A 9,316-nucleotide genomic window follows, 5' to 3' on the forward strand; every position below is an offset into this window, starting at 1 on the left:
TGCGTCAAGAACTGCTTGTAAGCGCTGGAGGTGCTGCTCAAAAGCTTCTGAAAACACAACCATATTGACGCGTACATTTCCGTGTGTTGTGCAGTTGTAGTTTGCTTGCGCTTTATTTTGCGCGCCGTGAAGGATTCGGGCGAGAGAGACAAAGACGACGAAGAAGACGTTCTGCTCGATCGGAGCTGTTCTGCTGTGTGACCGGTTGTTGCTTGTGTTGTTATTACCGTGACAAATTGTGGCTGATCCAAACGTGCTGATCCAGGTATGGCCGAGACAAAGAAAGTTCGCCTCTTAATGCGAGGGGTGAAAGAACAACTCTTCGCTGGGCTCATGCGCAACCCTCCAGCTACCGTCGCCGAGTTCATGACTGAAGCGACGACAATGGAGCGAGCGCTGCAGCAACGATCCCAACAGTACGATCGCCAAAGCACCGTCGCCGCCATGTCATGTTTCACCTGCGGACATGATTTAGCAGCACTCCGAGAGCTTGTGCGAAGCGTTGTGCGCGAAGAGCTTGAGGAAGTTCGCAAAACTGCTTGTCAGCCGACTGTTACTGCGCTTGGTGACATCATTCGTGACGAAGTCAGGACCGTGACCCAACCATTGGCACCAACGCGAGCGCAAGCTCCAGTCCTGACATGCCGAAGCCTTACGGGGCCCTCAACCATCTACGGTACGACGTTTGCCTTCCCCTGTTTCAGCTCTGCCGCCACGTCAATTTCCCGCTACAAATGTAAACTCGTATGAGTACGTAGGCCCGCGAGATATCACACGGAAATCAAACGTGTGGCGCACCTCGGATAATCGGCCACTTTGCTACCACTGCGGCGAAGCGGACCATCTGTATCGTCAGTGCCCTTATCGGAGGATGGGCCTTCAGGGATTTCACCCTAACGCGCGTCGACCAAGTAATGGTGAGCGCCCACGCGAGATTGAGCAGTTCCTGGCCTCTCAACAGCCATGTTCTCCCGCACAAAGACGCCAATCACGTTCCCCATCTCCTCGGCGCATCATCTTACCTAGCCGTTACTCTACGTTTTCTGATGTTCCCAACAGGTCCCCAAGTCCACGCCCACGCCAGGAAAACTGAGGACAGCGACCTCCGGGGGTGGGGCCGCTGCTGATCGTCCTGACAAACACCCTCCGACACAAAAAGTTCACGACGACGATTTATCCGCCACGCCATGTTCTGATAACGACGCAGTAGTTTCCGCCGATATTACAGTAACCGTCGACAATTACCAGGTCACCGCCCTCGTTGATACCGGCGCCGACTACTCCGTTATGAGTGGTGAATTGGTGGCTACTCTCCGAAAGGTGACCACACCATGGAATGGTCCCCAACTCCGTACTGCGGGTGGTCATCTCGTGACGCCGGTTGGAAGGTGCACTGCCCGAGTGCATATCTGCGGCTCTGCCTTCATTGGATCCTTCGTCATTCTGCGGGAATGCTCCAGGCAGCTCATCTTAGGAATGGACTTTCTTAGAGAATATGGGGCCATTATAAATCTTCGAGAGCTGTTGGTAACATTTTCTCGTAACGCAATCTCGCACGAATGCAAATTGCACAAGATAGCTTTGCGTGTCTCTGATGATTCCGTGACCATACCACCTCGTTCCAGTGTACTGGTTACCGTAGTGAGCGACAAGGACCGAAATGCCCTTGGAGTTGTTGAAACCAATGTGTCCATCCTCTTCTATCGTCAAGTATGCGTCGCCCGCGGCCTCCTCGAACTGACCAAACAACCTGCTGAAATCCTAATCACGAACTTCAGTCGCGAATACCAGCACTTCACGAGGCACGCTGTTGTCGCTTACTTCGAAGAAATCGGCGACGCGAGAACCAGCCTATCACTCGCAGAACTTTCCTCCGCCCAACACGATGAGAACCAGTTTACTATTCAACTCGATGTGAATTCTAAACTATTGGCTCAACAACAAGATAGTCTTCGCTCTCTTTTGCTTTCCTTTAGCGACTGTTTTGCCACGACGTCAAAAATCAAGCAGACACCCGTTGCGAAGCACAGAATTATAACCGAACCCACCGAAAGACCCATCCGACAGCATGCCTACCGTGTGTCTCGAAGAGAACAAGACGTCATTCGTGAACAAGTCAAGCAAATGCTTGCTGACGACATCATTAAGCCATCTACAAGTCCATGGGCGTCACCAGTGGTGCTAGTTAAAAAGAAAGACGGCACACTGCGTTTCTGCGTTGATTATCGCAAACTCAACAACGTTACAAAGAAAGACGTCTATCCGCTACCTCGCATCGACGACTCACTGGACCGACTTCGACACTCCAGATATTTTTCATCCATGGATCTGCGTAGTGTTTATTGGCAAATAGAGGTCGATGACCGTGACCGGGAAAAGACCGCATTTATTACTCCTGACGGACTCTTTGAATTCAAGGTTCTTCCTTTTGGTCTGTGCTCTGCTCCTGCGACTTTTCAAAGAATGATGGACACTGTTTTATCCGGTCTTAAGTGGCAAACGTGTCTTGTTTATTTGGACGACGTCGTCGTTTTTTCGGAGACTTTCGAGCAGCATCTTCAGCGTCTTCGTGCAGTGCTTGATGCGCTCCGAACTGCAGGCCTGTCACTCAAGCCCGAAAAATGCCACTTCGGTTACGAGGAGCTGAAATTCCTTGGTCATGTCATAAGCTGCGATGGAATTCGCCCGGATCCTGAAAAGACGCGAGCTGTTGCAGCCTTCCCAACGCCTACGAACAAACGCGAGGTTCGCCGTTTTTTGGGACTTTGCGCGTATTACCGTCGCTTCGTACCAAATTTTTCGAAAATAGCTGAGCCCTTGCATTACCTAACAAGAGACAATGTCGCTTTCGTTTGGAACCCCGAGCAACATCGCGCTTTTTGTGACCTACAACAACGACTTTAAACTCCTCCAATCCTCGGTCACTTCGACGAAGACGCCGACACTGAAGTACACACAGACGCGAGCAATGTCGGTCTCGGCGCCGTCCTTGTGCAGCGGCAAGAAGGTATAGAAAGAGTGATCGCCTACGCTAGTCGTGCCTTGTCATCGGCCGAATCCAACTACTCGACTACAGAAAAAGAATGTCTAGCTGTTGTGTGGGCGATATCCAAGTTCCGACCATATTTGTACGGAAGACCTTTCAAAGTAGTCAGTGACCACCATTCGTTGTGTTGGCTTGCCGGTCTCAAAGACCCCTCAGGCCGCCTTGCTCGATGGAGTCTTCGCCTTCAGGAGTTCGACGTTACGGTTGTCTATAAGTCGGGACGCAAGCACACAGATGCCGACTGTCTGTCCCGCGCTCCTGTAGAAACGACTTCGCCTGAGCTAGCTGAAGACGACAGTTTCCTCTGCGCCGTCACAGCGTCTGACTTGGCTCAGCAACAGCGTGATGACCTGGAGCTTCGCCCGCTCATCGACTACCTTGAGGGCCAACTTACACAGCCACCACGTCCATTCCGACGCATAATTTCGTCGTTCTTTCTCCGCAACAACGTCTTATACAAGCAAAGCTTTGACTCCAGCTCTCAAGCCGATCTTCTGGTGGTACCATCTGCGATGCGAGAAGAGATCCTGCATGCTTGTCACGACGAACCGTCCTCTGGCCATTTGGGGTTCACGCGTACTCTCGGGCGTATCCGCCACAAGTACTACTGGCCTAAACTGTCCCGTACCGTTAAGCAATACGTGAAGACTTGCCGAGACTGCCAGCGGCGCAAGACGCCGCCTATAAAACCAGCTGGCTTGTTACAACCTGTCGAACCACCTCGGGCACCCTTTCAACAAGTCGGAATGGATTTGCTTGGACCATTTCCTAAATCTTCGGCTGGCAACCGATGGATAATAGTTGCGACAGATTATCTCACTCGTTACTGTGAAACAAGACCACTTGAACGAGCTACTGCTAACGACGTCGCCAATTTCTTCATGCATGATATCGTCCTCCGCCATGGCGCACCAGCAGTGGTTATTACCGACAGAGGGACCGCTTTCACAGTCCAACTCCTAGAAGAAGTGATGACCCTCAGCGGCACTGTTCATCGTCGGGCAACAGCTTATCATCCACAGACGAACGGCCTAACCGAACGGCTCAACAAGACCATCGCTGACATGCTCTCAATGTATGTCGACGTGGATCATAAGAACTGGGACAGCGTCCTTCCTTTCGTAACCTTGGCCTATAATACCGCCGTTCAAGAAACCACAGGATTTACTCCTTTCCGCTTGCTTCACGGCCGCGAGGTTACCACAATGTTAGACGTAATGCTCCTGCCCGACGCCTTCGCATCTACCACAGTGAATGCTGCCCAATATGCTCAGTGTGCCGAGGAAGCTCGTCAGCTAGCTCGCCTGCGCATTCGCTCTCAGCAACACTACGATGCTCACAGGTACAACCTCCGACACAGAGAAGTTACTTACCACCCCGGGGATAAAGTATGGATCTGGAGTCCCGTCCGCCAGCGCGGGAGGTCGGAGAAACTTCTCCGGCGTTATTTTTACCGGGTTCTTCAACGCCTCAACGACGTCAACTACACAGTTGTTCCAGAGAGCACCACGCGAAGCTCCCGCCGTACACCACAACCGGACATCGTCCATGTGGCTAGGATGAAGCCATATTACGCACGCTGACCACCTACCTTCCCTACTTCGAAGGCATCGAGACGATGCTTTTCCAGGGGGGGGAATAATGACGCGTCAATTCAGTACATTTCCGTGTGTTGTGCAGTTGTAGTTTGCTTGCGCTTTATTTTGCGCGCCGTGAAGGATTCGGGCGAGAGAGACAAAGACGACGAAGAAGACGTTCTGCTCGATCGGAGCTGTTCTGCTGTGTGACCGGTTGTTGCTTGTGTTGTTATTACCGTGACAATATCAACCAAATAGACAAGGCATGACTACCACTTGAGACCTGATAGAACCGTGTCCATCATGCGCAGAGCACAATCCGAAAGGAAGGACCTTGAACTCGTAGAGTCCGTCAGGCGTAATAAATGCGGTTTTCTCACGGTCATTGTCATCAACCTCTATTTGCTAGTAGTCGCTGCGAAGGTCCATCGCTGAGAAGTATCGGACATGTCGAAGGCGGTCCCAAGAATCGTCGATGCGGGGAAGAGGATAAACGTCCTTCTCCATAACGTTGTTAAGCTTGCGATAGTCAGTGCAAAAACGCATTGTACTGTCTTTCTTTTTCACCAGAACCACAGGTGATGCCAATGGACTTGTTGAGGGGTGTACGATGTCGTCGGTGAGCATTTGTTGGACTTCAGTTCGGATGACATCTTGCTCTTTACGAGAAACACGGTAGGCTCGTTGGCGCACGAGTCTTTCATTGGGATTTGTAATAATTCTGTGTTTCGTAATTGGCGTTTGGTTTACCTTCGATGTTGAAGCGAAACAGTCCACAAAAGACTGCAAAAGGCTTCGAATGCTAGCTTGTTGTTCATCTCATAATTTATAATTCACATCAATTTTGCTGTTGGCCGGTACGTCACAGTTACAATCTCCGCCATTGCATCCTACAGTTAAACAAGCAGGAGAGTCACTGACTGGCTCCAAATAGGGGATGGCAGTTCATGGGGCGAAATGCTGGTATTCATGGCTGAAATTGGTCACTAAATTCTGAGCAGTCCGTGACGACAGCTGCAAGATGCCGCGGGCTACGCATACCTGTCGAGCCAAGACTGACAGATTGCCTTCAGCGATTCTGAGATGGGGACGATCTTCGTCTGTTTCCACGGGGATCAACGTACTCCATGATGGTAAAGTAGCGCAGCCACCCGAAACGCGTAGCACCATGGACTGTGGGTGATAGTCGTCCGAATGAGTGGCGTGTTCGCTGAAATAAGTGACAAGCAACTCGCGAAGGTTTACGATTGCGCCGTACTTCCGAAGAAAGTCCATGCCGAGAGTGACCTGCCTAGAGCACTCTGCCAGTATAATACATGAACCGACAAATATAGCGTCACGAATTTGTACCGTCGCAGTGCATTTGCTGATCAGCGTGAGAACATGACCGCTGGCTGTACGAAGCTTAGGCCCTAGCCACGGTGTCGTCACCTTGCGAAGTGCAGTAGCCACTTGTCCGCTCATAACAGAATAATCGGCACCAGTATCAACAAGAGCGGTTACCTGGTGGCTGTCTACAGAAACGAGTATGTCGGCTGAAACAGGTTCATGGTTTGCAAAGAAAGGTGCCGAGGGTACGCATTCGTCGTTGTCGTCATCAGTATCGTCGTCGGGGTGTGGGGGCGGAGGATCTTTCGAAGTGCGTTGGACGGCGGCCCCACCACCGGAGGTCGCTGTTCTTAGTTTCCCCGACTTGGGCTCGTGGGCCGGTTTACCATGGAAGTGGAGAACGTAGTATAGCGACTAGGGGACGCCGATCGCCGAGGAGGTGCTGATCGTGACTGGCGCCTCTGCGGAGATGGAGTTCGGGCAGTGATGTTCTGTGCAGGGAATTTTTCCTTTTTCAGGGAATTTTGAGCCGTCATTTTGGACAAAAGGGAAAAAGGGAATATTCGCAATATTGCAGGGAATTTCTGGAATGCTGAAATTCCTCTATCATGTCCAAAACATAGCGACACGATGCGCTTTCGGATTCTGCAATTGTTTGCGGCGCATGCAGCAGGCAAAAGCATAGCCTTTGAGATTCGTTATTGTTACTTATATTTCTTGTTTACTTTGCGTGTTTGATTCGGAACCCACATTACCCCAATGTATTCACAGCACATGGGCTCCGAGATTGCTACGTGACATCGTAGTGGAAGACTTTATTGTGTCGTTATGAATGGGAAACAAGCCACAAGCATCAAATCCAAAGAATAATCAAAAGAGGAGCGGCAATCGGGAGTTTATTTGAACGTTTTCCTTGCGTCAGTTGTTTTTTCATAAACTATGGGCACCGATGACAGCATGGATGACGGCTCCGGACCATTAAATCCTAAACAGGCAAAGCAAACGAAAAAAAGTTTGTGAAGGTGTTTCGCTCGGAGTGGCTCAGCCTGCCGGAATTTAAGGATGGCTTGTAGAGCACACCACTACCGAGGCGAAGTGCAAAGCCTGCGGCGTGACAATCAAGTGCGGTAAGAGCGATCTTCTGAAGCATGCTAAAACCGCGAAACACCTGGCAGCAATAAGATCGATAAATTGCACACTGCATCAGCGATTCGTTTCGTGCGAATCGCTGATGTGAGGTCGCGTGACGCGCCGTCCGGCCCTATAAATCCCACGGAGTATTAGAAGCCAATCGCGAAGGCCATGCTTTTGTGTTGTGCAGGCGCCTGAAAGAATTGCAAGAGCCGTAAAACGTCACACACACACACACACACACACACACACACACACACACACACACACACACACACACACACACATATATATATATATATATATATATATATATATATATATATATATAATTCGTTAGTGCAGGGAAAAATCCGGCGATTTTCTTGGACATATGCAAGGAAAAATGTCCGAAATAGGGAATTTTCTTGTCTCGGAAAGGGAATTTTTAGGCGTAGTACGGAACATCACTGAATTCGGGTCGTTGGCAGAGACTGTTCAAACGGTGGGAACAGCGCGTACGGCGACGGATGTTGACTGGCCAGATATTGTATGTATGTATGCTTTATTTCCACATAAAGTAAATACAGCCTTGCGGGGGTAAATTGGGGAAAAAAGCGTAGCAGCTTGACCAGCCCCAAAAACCCGTAAAAAAAAGGAGCAGCAGAGCAGCAAAACAGTCATATCATGCATACGAATCGCAAATCGGGTGAGGAAAAAAAGAACAAAGCGAAAACGGAAACCAAAGTACGAGATTTTGTGCAAAACCTCACAAAATCTCACTGCACTTGATAAGCATACAGGCAATGTACAACTCACATATTAGGGGAAAAAATCAAGAATATCAGGAAGAGAACAAGACGCAATATTAATTTTGTTAGCAATGAGATCATTTAGTAACCGAGGCAGCCTGGAGCGCAGCATTTGTCATCCATGTTTAGTGCGCGATTGTGGTACGTGCTAGTACTCTGGCTTTCTTCTACTGTATGGAGTTTCGTGTAGCTTCAAGTTAGCCAAAAAGTAGTGTGGTTTATGTTTCTTTTCTGTTCATTTTTATACGCAAGCACTATACGATACTTTAAAAAGGCCTGTACTTTCGATGTCTTAAGTTTATGAAATAAATAAGCTGAATGGAAATCACACGGTTTATTACAAATAGGGCGAAGAGCCTTCTTTTGCAGTATGTACAACCCGTTGATATTTGTCTCCGAAGGGGTAGCCCAGACAAGACAACAATAATTTAAATGGCTGAGAAAAAGTGAATTATATATGAAGCATTTAATAGAGTAGGGAAGATAGTAGTTCAAGGAATAAAAAATTCCAGTGATTTGTGAAAGCTTACTAGCAAGAAAATCTATTTGGCTATGCCAGGTCATAGTATGGTCAAAAAATACACCTAGCGATTTCACCGAATTAACAAGTTCAGTTTCAGAATTGTTCATTAGCAAATCTTCCTTGAGAGTAATTTGCGTGTTATTAGGGCGAAATAACACCGCCTTTGTTTTTTTGCGAATTAATAGTCAAACTGTTATCAAGGGACCATGTCTACGGTTTATTCAAAACTGCATTAGCTCTTGTAATCAATTCGGCAGAGCGGTTAGATGAAAAGAATAACGTAGTATCATCAGCATAGATTAAGTAACGCGTATCAACATCAATGTTTAATAAATCGTTAATAATGATAATAAGTAGAGGGTGCCCGAAAATACGGCCCTGCTGAATTGCTGGATTTCTCTCGGGCGCTCTCCCTCACGTGGGCGACGAGCGCCGGGGTGATAACCCTAGAGTCCTATTCTTCGGTAGTAGCATGCACGGTACAAATGGCCCGCTTCGCCACAGTGGAAGCAGAGTGGCTAATAGTCAGGTGTGCGTCACACGTGTGACTTTCGCGTATTGATTCGGGGGCTGGCGAACACGTACATATTTGTACTTGAAGCTTGGCGCTGGAAGTGGTACAGCGGATCTTCTTAAGAAAGCGGGTTACGGTTGTTCACGGGCTGCGCAGGTAGCCTCACTGCTTGTGCATAAGTCAGTACGGGGGCGGCTTCAGGTCTGGTTTGCATGAATGGCTGTGCCGCCTGGTGGACTTCTTCGCGGACGATATCTGTGAGAGATGTTACGGTCGGCTGAAATCGCACTCCCTGTAGTCTATCGAGCTCCTCAGGCACGACACTACGAACAAGCTCTCGAAGCGCATCGGTGTCACAGGGCAACCAGAGAGAAGTTGCTGATGCCAGGCTGATTTGTCGACCGT

The sequence above is a fragment of the Dermacentor silvarum genome, chromosome 8 (genome assembly GCF_013339745.2).
Source record: "Dermacentor silvarum isolate Dsil-2018 chromosome 8, BIME_Dsil_1.4, whole genome shotgun sequence".
NCBI lineage: Eukaryota > Metazoa > Arthropoda > Arachnida > Ixodida > Ixodidae > Dermacentor > Dermacentor silvarum.